At 32.3% G+C, this 21915-nt stretch overlaps 2 long non-coding RNA genes across 4 annotated transcripts in view; one reads left to right on the forward strand and one right to left on the reverse strand.

The window, feature by feature from the left end:
• Nucleotides 1–21129, forward strand: part of LOC146995109 (uncharacterized) — a 330907-nt gene extending 309778 nt beyond the window's left edge. For 2 of the 3 annotated variants that reach the window (XR_015043553.1, XR_015043557.1), the window contains 3 exons: nt 2282–2344; nt 8619–8681; nt 20280–21060. This is a non-coding gene — a long non-coding RNA (uncharacterized LOC146995109). Of the gene's footprint in view, nt 1–2281; nt 2345–8618; nt 8682–20279 lie in introns of all 3 variants that reach the window. The other variant, XR_015043555.1, reaches the window with a different exon arrangement.
• LOC146995112 (uncharacterized) overlaps nt 1–21915 on the reverse strand; it is a 35125-nt gene that overhangs the window by 7134 nt on the left and 6076 nt on the right. Inside the window, exon 2 of the long non-coding RNA XR_015043565.1 lies at nt 16928–17133. This is a non-coding gene — a long non-coding RNA (uncharacterized LOC146995112). The remainder of the gene's footprint in view (nt 1–16927; nt 17134–21915) is intronic.

Here is a 21915-nt window from a genome sequence, read left to right on the forward strand (position 1 = left end):
GCATATGCGTAAACGCATGCGCGGAAAATTTGTAGCTTTGAGGTCCGGATTATAGATCATTCCGGATTATGGATGTCCGGATTAAAGACTTTTGACTGCACTTTCTTCAATACATAACCCGAACAAAGAATCGAAATTGGAATTTATCTTTGTCTCGAACACTTTAAACTTATTCTTCAGCACTTCCAAATCACTTCTTTGGATATTTTTGTCGGCAATGTTTTGTTTTAACTTTGTTTTCAATGTATGTTTTTTCGCTGATATCTCCTTTAGTGACCTTTTAATTACCAAAAGTCAATAAACAAAGAGCTTCAGAAAGAGGGATGGTACTTACTTTTTTGTTTCTACAGAACTTCAATCTGAAAGTATCCTATGTAATTCTTCATTTCACAAAACCAAAAGTAATATCACAGTCTCATAAACTTCATTAGCTGTTCCGGCTCTGACCGCCTAAACAATTAATTAAACAACGTTGAACAATTTAATTAATTGTAACAAATTGCCTCAGGCTCTTTTATAAGTATTAGTTTATGTTTTATAAAAATTTAGCAAATTTTTGATTAAGAAACATATTTTTAAGGCAAGCAGTGTAATTAATAAAACATTTGTATTTTAAGTGTGCAAGACAGTCTGTCTGAAATTGTAGCTTTTAAATACTTTTAGTCCAAAGTAGCATTAGCCCAAACATCTAATGATTGTCTGTAAATGAAAAAAATTGCCCGTTTGGACCTAATTTTTATCCTATAAAATCTGAGATTGTTTTCATTATTTATTTGAGGGGTACTGAACCCAAGGTTTGCATAACTTTTCAACCACAAGGTTTGTGCTTACATTATTTTCTTATTTTTTATAAAAAGTTTTAGAAAAGTATTTAAAATAAATGGATCTTATATCGAGTTAAAGAAAGTGCTTACAGATTGTATTTTTTAAATAAGCTAATTATCTTTAAGATAAATGCTATTATTTTTTTATGATGACAATAATAGGAAAATAAGGGGAATAAAGTCTCCTGAATATTTCTTTTTGCAGAGTTATTTATATTAAAATAAATTTCATAATCCTTAATTTTATTTGCATGAATTTCACATATTTCATAAAAAAACAGATGCATATTTGTATCCTATAAAATAATTTGTTAAAATTCTACAGGATATTTGAGTGGGCTTCCCAGACACTGTTATTTCATAAAATAACAAGCAAATATTTATATTGTATACATCAATGCCTTTAAAGATTACGTTATTTCATGTAATTGTAAGATACCTGTTTAAGTATTTATTCCATGCTAAAAGAAGTTATTTGTAAATTAGGTGATATTAATTTCTTTAAAAGTAATTCATGGGTTCAGTGCAAATTGCATTTTATTTTATAGAAGAAATTTTGTTTCACAAACTTTTTGCATACACAAAGCTTTCGGTCGAAGGCTTCTTAGTTTTTTTCGGTTTCGGCACGAAAATCGCCTACAGGTCGGCAGATAGTGTGGCTGGATACGAGGTTTTTATTTATGAACCTCGCGCTGTAACATCTTTCTCTATTGATTGCTATTTCCCTACTGCCAGTTGCCGCATTCATTCGAAACCATTTCGTATTTATCAAAATCTGACAAGAATATTCTGCGTGTCGTGATTTGGAAAGCCATCTTTCAATACGAAATAATCCGTAGATACACCTAGAAGATTAAAGGTGCCATTTAGTTGTTGAGTTATCGATGAAATGGTTTCATTTCATGGTTCTTGGACTATAGTTTAAGCCTAATTTTCTATCACGAATGAGGCCCACCAGCGGCCGAGCGGTGGAGTCACCGAACGCTGGTAGTCGGTCCGAGGTTCGAATCCCAGGAACGGGCTGGGCGTTTTCGTGGTTTTCCCCATGTGTAACGTGTATACAAGCCAGTTTCCCTTAGAAAGTGCTCCACAAAGGCACAGGCAGATAGCCCTTGAGGCTTTGTCATAATCACACACAATCATGAATGATGCCTTTTCTTTGTCAAAATTTTATTGCAAATTTTTCATCTCTGGCAATTTCTAAATAGATAGATTCGATGCACTTTTAAAAAGTTTAAAAAGTATACCAGTATTTCAGTGGTAAATTAAAATTTAGAGCTATCTAAATTTATGTGCAGTCATAATTCACTTGCATTTAGAAGTATCTAAATTTATGTGATGTCAATTTATGATTTAAATGGATGTGTGTGCCAAGTTTGGTGCTTTTATGCATGTACTGTCACTGTGGTTTATTATGGTCTCGGTAATAAAATTGTACCTATTTTTGTTTATTATAGGAATGCGAAGCGCCCAAGAAGAGGATGTGAGCAAACAAGCCCTGTGGATGTGGAGGCTGAGAGGTAAGATACCAATTTTTTCTCTTGGCTTCTTTTTTTTGTTATTGTTGCTTCTTTGTCTTTGAGTATGGTAGTAAAGTCATGCTGCGATAATGATGTTAATGTCACACTGCGACTTTTGTATAACTTCACAAAGTGACATAAATTTAATTGCTTTAAAGCAGCGGTTCTCAACCTTTTGACTAACACATACCATCTAAACAAAAATTTAAAAACCTTAGTACAACCAGTATAATTATTGTACATTTTATAATACTTATTCAGTTTCTCAATATAAATAGAAAAAATAAATGTTTTGCCATTTGCACAAGCTATTGGCTATCTGTATTAAATAGGCACACATAAAAAATATTAATTAAGAATTGGTTACCATTTTAATTATCAAAATTTAAGTTATATACTTAAATTTAGTGTAAAATTTGGGCCTGTTTAAGAGAGATCAATTTCTTTGTCTGGCCTTATTTCACTTAGCTTTAAGTGTGATCCACTTTTAATTTTATTCTGTATTTATTTTTCAAATAAAACATGGAAGAAAATCCTTGTTCACACAAATAGGTTGTGCGAAAAGGCAATAAAAATTTAGCTTTATTTGAAATGCCTTTAAATTCTTTTTTTCGGTGTAGCCAAAAGTTGTTATTTATGAAATCTTCAGTGGAAGTGCAATCACAGGAATTTTCTAACAATTGTTCTTTTTTTCTTCATAGAATTTTTGAACTTTGTTTCTTTGCCTACCACCTATTTTTTATCTTGTGTACCACCTGTTGAGAATTGCTGCTTTAAAGATCTGTGTGGGTGTCGCACAGTGTTACATTAGTTTAATCAGTATAATGTCGCAATAGCAGTATTTCAGACATCTCCTCCAGTAAAACTGATAACAGCAGAAAAGCGTTTTATTGATCCAGTAAGAAGTTACTCTTCCAGTTATTAAAATCTTACTGGAATCTTTGGAATTTTTTAATTATTGAATATAGTCATCACAATCATATCAGATTTCCTCAGTGATTATTGTTATATCTCATTGTATTGAAATTATATAACAGATGCGTTTATGATTCATTTACATTTTTATGTAAAACTTTGCTCTCATAAATTGCTATAAAACTATATGCTCATAGTTTTTGTGTATCACTTTTGTGTACTTGCGTGTATTGCTATAAAACATATGCTAATAGTTTTTGTGTAAATAAAACTTACATTTCTTCATTCAAATATTTAGTATAGCCAATAACTACAGTGAGCATAGTTATGTGAATGAAATTAAGCATATAAAACAATTTGTTTTCCAATAAATGTAAGAAAGTTTTAAATAGCAAATTTTCTAGTGTATAAGACGCACTTTTTTTCTTTGAAAATAAGTCGGGAAAAAAAGGAGGTGCATCTTGTATGTCGATACTCAGTTTTTGATTGCATTAATTTCTGGAAATTTCCTCTTTTTTTGGAGTTATGTGATTTTTTTCTTGTTTTCCTTGCGATGTGTGGGAATATTACAGTTACGGAGAGCTTAGTAAATGTGCATCTGGCATGAAAACTGCAATTTTTGCGAACGACTTTTAAGTGTGGGAAATTTCAACTGTTTGGTGTTTCTTAAGTTTGTTGGCAAATTATGGTTCAAAAACAATGTTGAAATTGCTGTAACAAAGCATGCAAGCTGGATGCAGGCTTCAAATTTTGAGGTTACACCATCAAGAAGAAGGGGAAGGCCTAACATTTGGAAAGTTTGTGAATGGGTCAAAGCATCTTGGGATGCTGTGAAAACAGAGGCAGAGGTTAAATCATGTATGAAGTGTGGCATTATTAATACACTGGATGGTACAGAGGACAATCTGTTGTATGAGGACTCGAATGCTGATTTAGGAGAGGTTTCAAGTGACTTTTCATTTAGCTATGGTGATGAGTGTTTAGGTTTTGATGAAGAAAATTAAAAGCTCTTCCCCAGATGAATTGTGGGTATAAAGTATTACTTTGTATTTATATTTAAAATACTGTAAATTCATTATAATGAAATGTGTATAAAAAAAGGGGGATGTGCCTTATGCGCCTGCAAATACGGTAATAAAGATATAAAAATATCCATTCACTTAAGAGAAACTTAAATTCATTTCCTGCAAAAATTTTAAAAGATCCTTTTAATATATTTAATGCAGCCTTTTCTTAATTAATAAGAAGTTAATATTGTTAATAACATATTTTATTTATATCGGCAATTCTGTCAATGTATACATGTTTTTCGAATGGCCTTTCATCGAATTTTACAAAATATGACTCGTATTCATAATATAAGTTTACAATGTCTCCTTCAGCCTCATGAAATTAAACAAAATATGCATTATTATTATAAAAAATTATAATGCTATTATATGCATTGAGATGAGCAGTGACTGGCAAGAGTTTTAAAGCTATTTATTAAATTTTAAATTACTTTAAAATTGAAAGAAAGCTCCAAATTTTTAAATAGGTACTAAACATTTTGATGATTGTTTGATTTACTATTTTGAAGCTTTATTATTTATCATTTATACTTTTAGTATTTTTGAAACTCGGACGCTTCCAAACATATGAATTTATAATACTTACAATTCAGTAAAAACAAATACAAACTTAAAATTTTAGATTCTAAGCTTTCAAGACAGCTTCTGTACACAAAAGTACTCGCTGTTATACACTCATGTCCATAAATTAAGGATAATGCAAAATCAGGCAAAGGAAAAGTTAGAAGCAAAACAAATTTGACTTATTTGTAAAGCTTATTTATTAAACAAAAGGTAAAGAGCAAAAACAGAGGCTATATGTTTGATATTATTAAAAAAATTATCGATTTCTTTTCTCCCTGGAGCAAATTACCAAAAAAAAAAAAAAAAAAACTTATTTACAAAAAACCAATATTACATGGTTGGTTTGATTGTTAATACATTGTATGTCTCCCAGACGATGCAATACAGTCCGTACAACGCCTAGGCATCTGAGTATCAAATTATCGATCTGATCTTGGGGGATATTACATCACTCAAAAAGCAATGCACTCCGAAGTTCCGGTAGACATGTAGAAGGAGGTTGACGGGCTGCAACTCGTCGGCCAAGCATGTCCCACACGTGTTCTACTGGTTCAAGTCTGGTGAGAATGCTGGCCAGTCTGTACGGGTGATATCCTCCGATTGAAGGCATTCGCTTACGATATTTGCACGGTGAGGACTGGCGTTGTCATCCATAAACAAATTGTGTGCCCATGGCACCCCGAAACAAATGTACATGTTGTTCCAGAATGACGTCCCGATAGATATGGCTTGTCATGATTCCAATTTGAACATGAAGGTCAGTTCTGGAACCCAGAATAATTCCACCCCAAACGAGCACTCCTACACCACCGTAACGGTGTCGTTCAATGATGCTTTCTTGGTGGTAACAAATACCTGGAGCTCTCCATATGAAAGTCCGGCGAGAATCAGACTGCAAGCTAAACCTGGACTCGTCGGAAAACATCACACAAGCCCACTGTTGCGGTGTCCACAGTGCATGCTCTCTACTCCAGGCTAACCGCAGGCGACAGTGAGTTGCAGTAAGTGGAACGCATCTGACAGGTCTTCGAACATATAAACCAATCTGCCCTAAGCGTCTGTACACGGTCTGCCTTGAAATTGTCGTACCAGTGGCTGAAGAGAGCTGACAAGGCAGGTCTCAGGCTGTGCTCCACCTGTTTGTTTTGGCAGTAACTGCCAAATACCGGTCCTTATTCGGCGCTGTAACTCTGGGGCGACCTGTGCTGTAACGTCTACTCACATTACCATCATCTCCAGTATCGGAAATTGTGTTTGACATAATCGAAAGTTCCAACTTACTTTTATTAAATTGCTCTAATAGTCTAAAAGAAAATAATAAGCCGTATCCAATTAGAAGATTAAGGAACAACACAATCTGCAACATTAACTGAAATAGATTATTTTAGCTTAGCTTATACCGTCCGTTATACATTAAACGCGCATGCGTAAATGTATTATGCATATGCGTAAACGCATGCGCGGAAAATTTGTAGCTTTGAGGTCCGGATTATAGATCATTCCGGATTATGGATGTCCGGATTAAAGACTTTTGACTGCACTTTCTTCAATACATAACCCGAACAAAGAATCGAAATTGGAATTTATCTTTGTCTCGAACACTTTAAACTTATTCTTCAGCACTTCCAAATCACTTCTTTGGATATTTTTGTCGGCAACGTTTTGTTTTAACTTTGTTTTCAATGTATGTTTTTTCGCTGATATCTCCTTTAGTGACCTTTTAATTACCAAAAGTCAATAAACAAATAAAGAGCTTCAGAAAGAGGGATGGTACTTACTTTTTTGTTTCTACAGAACTTCAATCTGAAAGTATCCTATGTAATTCTTCATTTCACAAAACCGAAAGTAATATCACAGTCTCATAAACTTCATTAGCTGTGCCGGCTCTGACCGCCTAAACAATTAATTAAACAACGTTGAACAATTTAATTAATTGTAACAAATTGCCTCAGGCTCTTTTATAAGTATTAGTTTATGTTTTATAAAAATTTAGCAAATTTTTGATTAAGAAACATATTTTTAAGGCAAGCAGTGTAATTAATAAAACATTTGTATTTTAAGTGTGCAAGACAGTCTGTCTGAAATCGTAGCTTTTAAATACTTTTAGTCCAAAGTAGCATTAGCCCAAACATCTAATGATTGTCTGTAAATGAAAAAAATTGCCCGTTTGGACCTAATTTTTATCCTATAAAATCTGAGATTGTTTTCATTATTTATTTGAGGGGTACTGAACCCAAGGTTTGCATAACTTTTCAACCACAAGGTTTGTGCTTACATTATTTTCTTATTTTTTATAAAAAGTTTTAGAAAAGTATTTAAAATAAATGGATCTTATATCGAGTTAAAGAAAGTGCTTACAGATTGTATTTTTTAAATAAGCTAATTATCTTTAAGATAAATGCTATTATTTTTTTATGATGACAATAATAGGAAAATAAGGGGAATAAAGTCTCCTGAATATTTCTTTTTGCAGAGTTATTTATATTAAAATAAATTTCATAATCCTTAATTTTATTTGCATGAATTTCACATATTTCATAAAAAAACAGATGCATATTTGTATCCTATAAAATAATTTGTTAAAATTCTACAGGATATTTGAGTGGGCTTCCCAGACACTGTTATTTCATAAAATAACAAGCAAATATTTATATTGTATACATCAATGCCTTTAAAGATTACGTTATTTCATGTAATTGTAAGATACCTGTTTAAGTATTTATTCCATGCTAAAAGAAATTATTTGTAAATTAGGTGATATTAATTTCTTTAAAAGTAATTCATGGGTTCAGTGCAAATTGCATTTTATTTTATAGAAGAAATTTTGTTTCACAAACTTTTTGCATACACAAAGCTTTCGGTCGAAGGCTTCTTAGTATTTTTCGGTTTCGGCACGAAAATCGCCTACAGGTCGGCAGATAGTGTGGCTGGATACGAGGTTTTTATTTATGAACCTCGCGCTGTAACATCTTTCTCTATTGATTGCTATTTCCCTACTGCCAGTTGCCGCATTCATTCGAAACCATTTCGTATTTATCAAAATCTGACAAGAATATTCTGCGTGTCGTGATTTGGAAAGCCATCTTTCAATACGAAGTAATCCGTAGATACATTTAGAAGATTAAAGGTGCCATTTAGTTGTTGAGTTATCGATGAAATGGTTTCATTTCATGGTTCTTGGACTATAGTTTAAGCCTAATTTTCTATCACGAATGAGGCCCACCAGCGGCCGAGCGGTGGAGTCACCGAACGCTGGTAGTCGGTCCGAGGTTCGAATCCCAGGAACGGGCTGGGCGTTTTCGTGGTTTTCCCCATGTGTAACGTGTATACAAGCCAGTTTCCCTTAGAAAGTGCTCCACAAAGGCACAGGCAGATAGCCCTTGAGGCTTTGTCATAATCACACACAATCATGAATGATGCCTTTTCTTTGTCAAAATTTTATTGCAAATTTTTCATCTCTGGCAATTTCTAAATAGATGGATTCGATGCACTTTTAAAAAGTTTAAAAAGTATACCAGTATTTCAGTGGTAAATTAAAATTTAGAGCTATCTAAATTTATGTGCAGTCATAATTCACTTGCATTTAGAAGTATCTAAATTTATGTGATGTCAATTTATGATTTAAATGGATGTGTGTGCCAAGTTTGGTGCTTTTATGCATGTACTGTCACTGTGGTTTATTATGGTCTCGGTAATAAAATTGTACCTATTTTTGTTTATTATAGGAATGCGAAGCGCCCAAGAAGAGGATGTGAGCAAACAAGCCCTGTGGATGTGGAGGCTGAGAGGTAAGATACCAATTTTTTCTCTTGGCTTCTTTTTTTTTGTTATTGTTGCTTCTTTGTCTTTGAGTATGGTAGTAAAGTCATGCTGCGATAATGATGTTAATGTCACACTGCGACTTTTGTATAACTTCACAAAGTGACATAAATTTAATTGCTTTAAAGCAGCGGTTCTCAACCTTTTGACTAACACATACCATCTAAACAAAAATTTAAAAACCTTAGTACAACCAGTATAATTATTGTACATTTTATAATACTTATTCAGTTTCTCAATATAAATAGAAAAAATAAATGTTTTGCCATTTGCACAAGCTATTGGCTATCTGTATTAAATAGGCACACATAAAAAATATTAATTAAGAATTGGTTACCATTTTAATTATCAAAATTTAAGTTATATACTTAAATTTAGTGTAAAATTTGGGCCTGTTTAAGAGAGATCAATTTCTTTGTCTGGCCTTATTTCACTTAGCTTTAAGTGTGATCCACTTTTAATTTTATTCTGTATTTATTTTTCAAATAAATCCTTGTTCACACAAATAGGTTGTGCGAAAAGGCAATAAAAATTTAGCTTTATTTGAAATGCCTTTAAATTCTTTTTTTCGGTGTAGCCAAAAGTTGTTATTTATGAAATCTTCAGTGGAAGTGCAATCACAGGAATTTTCTAACAATTGTTCTTTTTTTCTTCATAGAATTTTTGAACTTTGTTTCTTTGCCTACCACCTATTTTTTATCTTGTGTACCACCTGTTGAGAATTGCTGCTTTAAAGATCTGTGTGGGTGTCGCACAGTGTTACATTAGTTTAATCAGTATAATGTCGCAATAGCAGTATTTCAGACATCTCCTCCAGTAAAACTGATAACAGCAGAAAAGCGTTTTATTGATCCAGTAAGAAGTTACTCTTCCAGTTATTAAAATCTTACTGGAATCTTTGGAATTTTTTAATTATTGAATATAGTCATCACAATCATATCAGATTTCCTCAGTGATTATTGTTATATCTCATTGTATTGAAATTATATAACAGATGCGTTTATGATTCATTTACATTTTTATGTAAAACTTAGCTCTCATAAATTGCTATAAAACTATATGCTCATAGTTTTTGTGTATCACTTTTGTGTACTTGCGTGTATTGCTATAAAACATATGCTAATAGTTTTTGTGCAAATAAAACTTACATTTCTTCATTCAAATATTTAGTATAGCCAATAACTACAGTGAGCATAGTTATGTGAATGAAATTAAGCATATAAAACAATTTGTTTTCCAATAAATGTAAGAAAGTTTTAAATAGCAAATTTTCTAGTGTATAAGACGCACTTTTTTTCTTTGAAAATAAGTCGGGAAAAAAGGAGGTGCATCTTGTATGTCGATACTCAGTTTTTGATTGCATTAATTTCTGGAAATTTCCTCTTTTTTTGGAGTTATGTGATTTTTTTCTTGTTTCCTTGCGATGTGTGGGAATATTAGTTACGGAGAGCTTAGTAAATGTGCATCTGGCATGAAAACTGCAATTTTTGCGAACGACTTTTAAGTGTGGGAAATTTCAACTGTTTGGTGTTTCTTAAGTTTGTTGGCAAATTATGGTTCAAAAACAATGTTGAAATTGCTGTAACAAAGCATGCAAGCTGGATGCAGGCTTCAAATTTTGAGGTTACACCATCAAGAAGAAGGGGAAGGCCTAACATTTGGAAAGTTTGTGAATGGGTCAAAGCATCTTGGGATGCTGTGAAAACAGAGGCAGAGGTTAAATCATGTATGAAGTGTGGCATTATTAATACACTGGATGGTACAGAGGACAATCTGTTGTATGAGGACTCGAATGCTGATTTAGGAGAGGTTTCAAGTGACTTTTCATTTAGCTATGGTGATGAGTGTTTAGGTTTTGATGAAGAAAATTAAAAGCTCTTCCCCAGATGAATTGTGGGTATAAAGTATTACTTTGTATTTATATTTAAAATACTGTAAATTCATTATAATGAAATGTGTATAAAAAAAGGGGGATGTGCCTTATGCGCCTGCAAATACGGTAATAAAGATATAAAAATATCCATTCACTTAAGAGAAACTTAAATTCATTTCCTGCAAAAATTTTAAAAGATCCTTTTAATATATTTAATGCAGCCTTTTCTTAATTAATAAGAAGTTAATATTGTTAATAACATATTTTATTTATATCGGCAATTCTGTCAATGTATACATGTTTTTCGAATGGCCTTTCATCGAATTTTACAAAATATGACTCGTATTCATAATATAAGTTTACAATGTCTCCTTCAGCCTCATGAAATTAAACAAAATATGCATTATTATTATAAAAAATTATAATGCTATTATATGCATTGAGATGAGCAGTGACTGGCAAGAGTTTTAAAGCTATTTATTAAATTTTAAATTACTTTAAAATTGAAAGAAAGCTCCAAATTTTTAAATAGGTACTAAACATTTTGATGATTGTTTGATTTACTATTTTGAAGCTTTATTATTTATCATTTATACTTTTATTATTTTTGAAACTCGGACGCTTCCAAACATATGAATTTATAATACTTACAATTCAGTAAAAACAAATACAAACTTAAAATTTTAGATTCTAAGCTTTCAAGACAGCTTCTGTACACAAAAGTACTCGCTGTTATACACTCATGTCCATAAATTAAGGATAATGCAAAATCAGGCAAAGGAAAAGTTAGAAGCAAAACAAATTTGACTTATTTGTAAAGCTTATTTATTAAACAAAAGGTAAAGAGCAAAAACAGATGCTATTTGTTTGATATTATTAAAAAAATTAGCGATTTTTTTTCTCCCTGGAGCAAATTACCAAAAAAAAAAAAAAAAAAAAAAAAAAAAACTTATTTACAAAAAACCAATATTACATGGTTAGTTTGATTGTTAATACATTGTATGTATTAACAATCAAGATATCACCTGTAACATCACAACACACATCTTCAAGAATCATTTGCAAATTTTAGGAAGTAACCAGATGACACCGATGGTACTTCACAATGACGAGAATGTAAGAAAGTGATATATAACAAATACAGGCAAAGAAGTAAAATTGTTCGCAGGCACTTTATAAGCATTTCAGTGCAATAACCAAATAGTTCGCAGGGGCTTTATAAGCATTTCAGTGCAATAACCGACAAAGGACGCATTTGGATGATTTTTTACGTGGTAGAATTATCGGCCGTCTGGAATGTGGGCGTACCCAACTGGAAGTATCAGACAAACTTGGAATTGCCCAGAGTGTCACTCAGAGGCATCTGAGTATCAAATTATCGATCTGATCTTGGGGGATATTACATCACTCAAAAAGCAATGCACTCCGAAGTTCCGGTAGACATGTAGAAGGAGGTTGACGGGCTGCAACTCGTCGGCCAAGCATGTCCCACACGTGTTCTACTGGTTCAAGTCTGGTGAGAATGCTGGCCAGTCTGTACAGGTGATATCCTCCGATTGAAGGCATTCGCTTACGATATTTGCACGGTGAGGACTGGCGTTGTCATCCATAAACAAATTGTGTGCCCATGGCACCCCGAAACAAATGTACGTGTTGTTCCAGAATGACGTCCCGATAGATATGGCTTGTCATGATTCCAATTTGAACATGAAGGTCAGTTCTGGAACCCAGAATAATTCCACCCCAAACGAGCACTCCTACACCACTGTAACGGTGTCGTTCAATGATGCTTTCTTGGTGGTAACGAATACCTGGAGCTCTCCATATGAAAGTCTGGCGAGAATCAGACTGCAAGCTAAACCTGGACTCGTCGGAAAACATCACACAAGCCCACTGTTGCGGTGTCCACAGTGCATGCTCTCTACTCCAGGCTAACCGCAGGCGACAGTGAGTTGCAGTAAGTGGAACGCATCTGACAGGTCTACGAACATATAAACCAATCTGCCCTAAGCGTCTGTACACGGTCTGCCTTGAAATTGTCATACCAGTGGCTGAAGAGAGCTGACGAGGCAGGTCTCAGGCTGTGCTCCACCTGTTTGTTTTGGCAGTAACTGCCAAATACCGGTCCTTATTCGGCGCTGTAACTCTGGGGCGACCTGTGCTGTAACGTCTACTCACATTACCATCATCTGGGAATCGTTGCCAAAGGCTGGAGATGACACTCTGGGCAATTCCAAGTTTGTCTGATACTTCCAGTTGGGTACGCCCACATTCCAGACGGCCGATAATTCTACCACGTAAAAAATCATCCAAATGCGTCCTTTGTTGGTTATTGCACTGAAATGCTTATAAAGCCCCTGCGAACTATTTGGTTATTGCACTGAAATGCTTATAAAGTGCCTGCGAACAATTTTACTTCTTTGCCTGTATTCGTTATATATCACTTTCTTACATTCTCGTCATTGTGAAGTACCATCGGTGTCATCTGGTTACTTCCTAAAATTTGCATATGATTCTTGAAGATGTGTGTTGTGATGTTACAGGTGATATTTTAGTATATTTTAGAGTTCGATTTCCGCGTGACTCCGAATTATCCTTAATTTATGGACATGAGTGTAGTAGCAACTTTGTTGCAGCATATTTTGGGTGCCCCCATGCTGCACAGACACTATACATTTACCACCCACCAACCTTTTTGAGATTAACTGTTATAGTAGCACCTTTCTTTTCAATTGTTGCAGGGAGATGAGTTTGCACTATCTCTAAAAAATACATTAAATGGAAAATTTACTTGTGAATTTTTAATTATAATTACTGCATATTTAAACAGAAAGTCAATTAATTAAAAACCATAACATTTTTGCGATGCAACTATCACACAGAGGACGAGTCCAAGGATTTTCAAGTTCTCTTTCCCTACGATCAGCTTCTTGAAAGAACTTTTCGGCTTGCAGCATATTTTGGGTGCCCCCATGATGCACAGACACTATGCATTTACAACCCCCGAACCTTTTCCGAGATTCGAACCCGAGTGCTTTGGTATGGCAGTCGGCCTGATCGAGCGGTAAAATATAATGTAAAAGAACAAAGCTTTACTTAATTCAGCTCAATTACTGACAAATGGATAGATAACAAACTAAGTAACAATACATCATAAAAATTAAATAGCAGAACAAATGAGGATTAAACATCATTTTAAGAATAAAAAAAAGTTAGACATTTTAAATAACATTTTAAACATTTGCGATCAGATAAAACTGCTATTTTATGTTGTCTTCTAATTCATTTAAAGTCTTCTTGACATAACAGGTTCATACACTAAATATATTACTCTTCCTTCATGCATTGGGATATCTTTCCAGATGCTAATATCTACCTGCTTTATTTCTTCTGGGATGGTCACATATGCATTTAGTAGCACTATGCACTATTCATGGAAGTCTGGTCTTATTTTATTCGATTTTTTGAATAATTAAGATTTGACTCAGGCTGAGAGCTACGGGTGCTGGGTGTGACTTAATTTGGCAGATTTCATATTATACGTAATGTAAGTTATCAAGATATTTTGTAAATGATGATGTACATAAAAATATATTTATAAATGTTGACTTATGTAAAATAACCTATGATAACTTCAGGGATTTAAATGCCCCCCCTTTTTTTTTTCACTTACCCAACTGTACTCTTCGGCTAGCGTGTCCGACATCACTTCAAAATATTTGTTACGATTACTATTAATATGTTTACGTTAGTCTCCTTTAACATTAATATGTTTCAATTCATTGACCTAAATAAATAAATATATAAATAAAAATTGACTTTAATCTATAAATGCATAACCAACAAGATTTCTTATTCTATCATTTAAGAAAATTATTTCAACTTCACAGAACACTCAAGAAATCTAACTTTCCTCAAAATAAAATGCAAATGTAATGGAAACTTATTTATAAAATCATAACGTTTTCATTGCTTTGAGTTCCATATTTGTATTTTAGTACATTTTATGCAGTTAGTTTTTATATAAAGAAAATAAGATAATACTGAAATAGAAAATTTCATTTAAGCAAAAACGTAACAGAAATTACTTTATAAAATGAAAATGTGTGCAAAAAGTAAACAAAATAAAATAAAAAAAAAAAAAAAAAAACTATTAGGATTAATGTAAAATATTATTTTACAATACCACAGGAGCTATGTTGTTGAGAAACATTCTCTCTAAAAATTGAAGTTCTAATTCAGTTTTTAATTGGAATATATTTAATTCTGAATTTTTCGGTTGATTGCACAGTTAGGAGTTTTCAGCAACTCCACCTTTTCTTGCAATATTTGTAATCTACTTGATAAAGAATTTAAATTTTTTAAGATTAGATGTTGAAGTTCTGCGGAAGAGAAAAGGTCAGGGTATTACATATTTAATTCAGAAGTCAAACAACAAAAATCAGCGTTATATTTACAAAATTTTCACAGTAAACAGTCACTGTGAAAATTTTGTAAATATAACGCTGATTTTTGTTGTTTGACTTCTGAATTAGTATTTATTCGGCGTGTTATTGTGTCTTTATTACATAATTATTCTAAAAACCTGAAAACAGAACACTTTTAAAAAATTGACTCTTGGCAAATTCAGAAAGTTACTGTTAAAAAATTTCCAGCTGCGGTAAGATAGATTTCCCACAAAGCAGGTTTAGGATTTGCTAGATTTGGCGAGAAATCACCCATTTGGCAACATCTTTCAGCGAAATTGGCAATATGCCGTAGACGGATGGAGAACCATTTAGAACGAGTTCTTACTGGTTTGACTTGAAATGTTCTCGAATGCATGCTAAAAGCTATATAAACCCTGCCTGTATGCGGAGTAGCAGTAGTATCTCGAGTCTATCGAGTTGATTTTCAGTCTAGTATTGAGTTGATTGGGGAGTGCGTAGAGAGAGTCTCTTAATGTATCGCGAGTTAGTGCATCATCGAGTCTTATCTTGGAGTGTGTTGAGCTCCAAGAACGATTGAACTGAGTCAGAAGCTGTATTCTAGTGCTTATTGTGGAGTGCATCGCGAGTTGTAGCGTCGAGAATCTCGACAGTACGTCGAGTTCTGAGAAGACCGAACCTAGTCGGGAGCTGTACTCTAGCACTTTGCTGTGAAGCTGTCTTCACTGTTACAGCCTAAAGGCTCTGTTGCTGATTGTTTCAATGTGCTTGTCGCAGTTTTTGGACGACTGTAAACATGTTTTTGGAGATGTCCTGAATAATACTGGCAAATACATTGTGTGTTTATTAAGTGTCATCGTTAATCACTCCAAATTGCATGAACCTGTACAGGAATGCAACAGTACGAAACCTTTATTGGGTCTTTCTGATGAGCCTGCTTTTGGAGTATTAGTCCTCAGATTTGCAGTGAGGACTAGCTAAAACAGATGCAGAAAATTCTGGTTGAAAATATTTTCCTTGTGTGCACTCTGGTAGCAATGGCAAGCACAGCTCTGCTAGCTTTTTTACTATAGTACTTTTTTACTTGTTTACTTTTTTTACTCATCTGAAGAATCGGAGAATTTAAATCGCTAGTGTTTTTTTTTTTTTTTTTTTTTTTTTGTTGTTGTTGTTGTTGTTTCCGCACCAAATTCTGCACTTTTCGATGTCTGAAAACTTCATAGCCAACTTTAACTTTTCTATGCCTTTTTCACTGAAAATTTTAAATTTCCGTTATCACTCATAAACAATAATTTAACATAAAGCAAAAAGAATGAATTAAATAATCGTTTAATGTTAGATTAAACATCTAAATGTTCTAGCAGCATTTATTTGCTCATGTATAATTATCGAAATATTTGATGTAAAATTAAATTAACAGTCATGGCTACATTATTTTATAAAATTCTGCAAATTTCAGATATTTTGCAACAATTTATTCAATAAATAAATCAAATAGAATTTTTATGGTTTCGAATTGTAGGATTATACTATTTCATTATTTTTCCACTGCAAAATTAAGGTGACCGAATAGATTTTGAGAGCATCAAATTTGTATAAAAAAAATGCAGTTAAATGTTAAAGCAAATATATATTATATCCTGATATGATTGTTAATTTTTGAATTTTTTAATACATGCATTCCTATTTTTAAACAACTAGTCTGGTAATTAAAATAATGTTAAGATTCAAAAACCAAACTACCAACTCGTACTTTATGGATAAAAGTACTAAAAATGGAGATGTTACTATATTTTAAAAATATTTTGGTACTGATGTCATTCATAACAGCATTTTCCATGTTCTATTCAGCTTTCTAAATTATACAGTGAGAAAAATGAGCAACAAGAACACATAATTATAGAAAATATCATACTTGTCGATGCAAAAATTTAGAGAACCCGGTGAAATTGCCAAAGTTCTCAATAATCTGGGGCTTGATGTGATGCAATCATTTTGTTCAGTTTGATTCATTTTTTCATATTACATATGTCATTTATCCATATCAGCCCAAAACCAAGAATTTGGCACCGTTTGTACACCTTCATCAAATTCAGCAATGTAAAAGAAACTCTTGAAAAGCTAAAATAATTATTTTAGGTATTTTAGGTAAATTTAAAATAGATCAAGTCTTAAAATAAATAAAAAAGCACTATTTCATTCAAAATATTTCAGGTTCAAAGCATAAGTTTAGAGAAGAACAATTTACAAATAGATTTGAGTTTTAATACAATTTATTCCTGTGTTCTTATTAAATACGCATTACTGTTCTTTTTTAATCGATACAGATTTAAGTTTTGGTAGAGGGATAATTTTTTTTTACTTTGGTGTAATAAAGGCGTTTCTTCGAAAACATAAATTGGAAGAAATATTGTTGATGAATACTTACAAAATAATCTCTCTCTCTCTTTATTTATTTATTTATTTATTTTTAAATCTTAAATGATCATAAACAGCGTTTTTGTTAAAAATGCTATCTGTAAAATTTTCTTTAGTAAACACCAGCAAAATGGAAACTGCCCTAACATAATTAGAATTTTATTTATTTTATTAATGTATGTATAATGATTTATCTAAGTATGAAATCAATTAAAAATCAGCTTGCCATTTAAAAAAAAGCCTTGCTTTTATCAATTAACCCAAGTACATTTAGAAACAAATTTAATTGGTTTAATTATTCAGAGACTACTTTTAAGGAATGACTATATAGAAAATATTTCATATGAAATAAAGTTGCAACACTTAACTAATAGGATCACGTTCATTATTCTTTGCAGAACTTTATTGACATAGCTAATTTTATCTGCATATACATGTTTATGAATTAAATGTATATTCAACTGAGTAAAAGGAAATAATTATTTAATTTAAATTTTGTATATTTTGCTCTTTAAACAACCTGTTATTAGTAGTATATTCTGAGGCAGGAAAGTGATGTTCTATTTTTATTGCATTGCATGATTATTTTCGTGTTATTTAAAAAAACATTAGCAAGCCTTGTGAAAACATAATCGAGTATATTTAGTTATCAATTAAATAAATTACATCATCAATTAAATAAATTACACAGACATCAGAAGTATGCAACCTGATAATGTAATGAAAGTATGTAGCATTTATGAAAAATTGTGGCTCGAATTGAAAGAACAGGAAATTTCTACAAATATTCTCATATTTAGAGTTGATTTTGGACTGACATCACTTTCATGAATTATTAGTTTTTTCTTCTTGATTGGTATGATGTCTCTTTCATCACTTGAGTATTCGTGATACAATTCTGCTTCAATAGATGATAAATTAGGGGAGATCTCACATCGACTAGACTTCATGATGAAATCCATAATTAACAATTGCCTGTTGTTTTTTTGTCCCCCTAAATCTTTTTAAACATCCGTATATAGATTTAAACACTTACTAAGCTCCCCTTGGAATCGGAGATTTCATTCGACATTTGTGTCATATTGTAAAAAATGATTACCTAATTTTCTTCCCAATTCAAGTCCTACACTGATGACTTTAGCTGTGAATGCAGCTGGTTCAGATTGGTCTTCATCATGTTTATTTGTTTCATGAATCATGTTAACTAACTCATCCTCATTTAGTTCTTCATCAACCATTATTCCTTTAATATATGCTTGAGCTAAATCCTCAAAACCTTCTCCTACTACAGTTTGAGCCAATTTAGTGATCTGAGAATATTCACACTCTAATGGTAATCTATCATTCTCATCTTTAGCAACATCCAGCGTATTGCTTTCCAGCATGCGTTGAGCATTGATTGTTTAATCTGAGTATATGACAGTCCAACACAATCTAAGATTGTAAATTTCTTCCAAGCATCCATAAGAGTAAGATTCATTATTCTCCATTTTTTCTAAAATATACCTAAAGGTTTGTTTGATATACACAATGTTGTAAAAGCCAGAAAATATTACTTGATTCAATGGCTGTAATAAAGAAGTTGTATTTTTTGGGCAAAAAGACTATTTCTACTTTTTTGTGTTGTAAATTTTGAAGATGACCAGGTGCATTATCTATTAAAAGAAGAGTCTTAAAAGGCAATCCTTTTTTACCTAAATAATTTTTGACATCTGGGACAAACATGGTAAGAAATCATTCATTGAACCTTATGGCAGTGACCCGTGCTTTCCTGTTAGGCATCCAATAAAAGGGAAGGTTATTTATATTTGTTCCTTTAAATGAACATGGTGTTTTTGATTTGTTAATAACCAATGGTTTCATTATATAATTGCCTGAAGCATTGCAACAGAAAAAAATTGTATGACTTTTCACTACCTTATGACCACTAGCTGATTTGCAAGGTACAGTCAAAAGTCGTTAATTCGGACACCTATAATCCGGAATGATCTATAATCCGGACCTCAAAGCTAAAAACTTTCTGCGCATGTGCCGCGTTAGCAGATGCGCACAGGCGTTTTACGCGAGCGCGTAAGAACTTGACTACTGCGCATATGCGTGTGAGCAAGCGCAGAATACGTTTTCGCCTGCGCGTTTAATGTATAATGGACGGTGTAGGCTAAAATTATCTAATTATCTATTTCAGTTAATGTTAATGATTGCGTTGTTCCTTAATCTTCGAATAGGATCCCGCTTATTATTTTTTGCAGACTGTAAGAGCAATTTTATAAAAGTAAACTTGAACTTTCGATTATGTCAAATAGAATTTCCGATGCTGGAACTTCCAAAGGATCTACAAAACGAAAGTATGTTTCAATGTCCAACAAACAAAAAGTGAAATTGCTGAAAAAAATGGATAAAGACATGAAGAATGTGACAGAGAGGTTAGTGAAAACGAAAAAATTTCCATTGACCAGTTAGTCGGTATTCTCGGCACAGCAATTAACGGGACTTGAACAGCAGAACTCTTTAACTGAAAAGAAATTATGTCTGTTTATAGAATTAAAGAGAAAGTATTAGTATCACATAAAATGAAGCAACTTAATCAACTTACATTGAAAGAAATGTTTAATAAAGTAAACAAATAAATATTAAGCTTTTTTTTTTGTAAATTTTGATACCCTTTAGATCATAATTGTTCTTTATTTCATAAATTACGGTTTCATATTTTTAATTTTAGAATTTCTGCATGCCATCTTACGAGATTTAAACTGATGATCTATAATCCGGAAAAATCGATAATCCGGAATCGCCGAAGTCCCGACGAGTCCGGATTAACGACTTTTGACTGTATTTTTTTTTTTTTTCAGAACAACGTAGACACGTCAGCATTGAAGATCTGATCAGAAATGTAGGAGATCGTGGCAATTGATTTCAGCAAATTTTGCTGGATATTGTTGTTACATTCGAATCAGCAGATGCACTTTCTCCTTTCAATCTTAGATTATGTAAAGAATGCCTTTGTTTAAATATTATTAAATCTCTCAAACCAACCATGACTTGTGGAAAAAGATACCTTTTTTTCATCTGACAAAGTCGATAGTGACCGATTCTTAAGTGCTTTATAAATTTTTAAAGCCTTGTTTCTAATAGCATCAGTATCAATTGGAATCCATTTGAAATTTTCGTCTTCTACCCATATCTAATTCTTTTTCTAGTAGAGTCTTCATTTTTTTTTAATTGTCCTTATTGTGGCTTCATTCATGGAGTAAAATTTAGCAACATTTGTTACTCCTTCTCTATTACATAGATGATCTAATATTTTAATTTTTGCTTCTAATTTCATTTTTGATTTTTTTTTAAAAATCGTTTTGGCATTATAATACTTTAAAAAATTTACATAAATTATAAAAAATGCCACAAAAACTATAAATGTTGAAAACTTGCTAGTAAACATTCAGATATGTAGATAAAAATGATGTAATCCTTGCTGCTAAAATACTGATACTGCATTAGTTCGCGTGAACCATATAATTTAAAATTTTACTGTTATGAAATACATATACATACTATTGAGATTCCCCTAACACGGGGAATCCCCATCCTTGTTGTTGCCACCAGTGTTACCAAAGAAATGAGATTAAAAAATGACTTCAAATGTATGTATTTGCATTTATGCAGCAAATACTATTTTACTAAGTTTTTGAAATCTGTTAATTTTTAAACTGTGTAAAACTGAAATCAAACAGGTAAGTACAGGTAACTGAAATCAAACAGGTAAACTACAGGAACAGGTAAGTACTGTATAAATCGAGGGATAGGTGTATTTCCACGAGATGTTAATACATCAGAACTTTAAATGTCTGTACATATATACTTGAAGATGAAATCCTGCAAAGTTGACAAATGTTTTTAGGAAAATGAAAATTAAAATGGAAATACAAATTTAAATTTCAATAAATTTGACTTTCTTATCGTCAAGACTGCACTTGCATTGTTTTAGAGTGGAATTCATACAGAAAAGCTTCTAATTTCAAAATTGTCGTGTAGTTTTTGTAGTAAAATATATTCCTGTTTCTAACTTTTCCAGGTCTAATAAAGAATACTGCTTTAACATATGGTTAAATAAAATGAAAAGGCATGATCTTTTGTAGTATTTGTAATAATTTGTCTGTCATGTTACCACAAGTTTTTGTTGGTGTTAATTGTTTTTTATTTTCATTTTTTACTCAGAATTGCAGAATTCCAGGTCTTTAAATTTCTAAAAGATAAGCAACAAAGCATAGTATTTAAGAAAAATTTTTATTATTTGCACTTCAAATGCCGCATATGTCAACTAAGTTTAAAGTTGTATATTTTAATACAGAATTAAAAAGAATTAACACCAACGTGCTGCTAATTTGTGTGTGTCCAGTGAATTAGAGGAAAGACCATTCTTAATGCCCATCAACCATGATTTACCAACAATGCGAGAAACAGGCCATCTTTGGAAATCAGAATTTATTT

Source organism: Stegodyphus dumicola, chromosome 10, assembly GCF_044657685.1.
Source record: "Stegodyphus dumicola isolate Sdum_Otavi_A_Nest chromosome 10, ASM4465768v1".
In the NCBI taxonomy this organism is placed as follows: Eukaryota; Metazoa; Arthropoda; class Arachnida; order Araneae; family Eresidae; genus Stegodyphus; species Stegodyphus dumicola.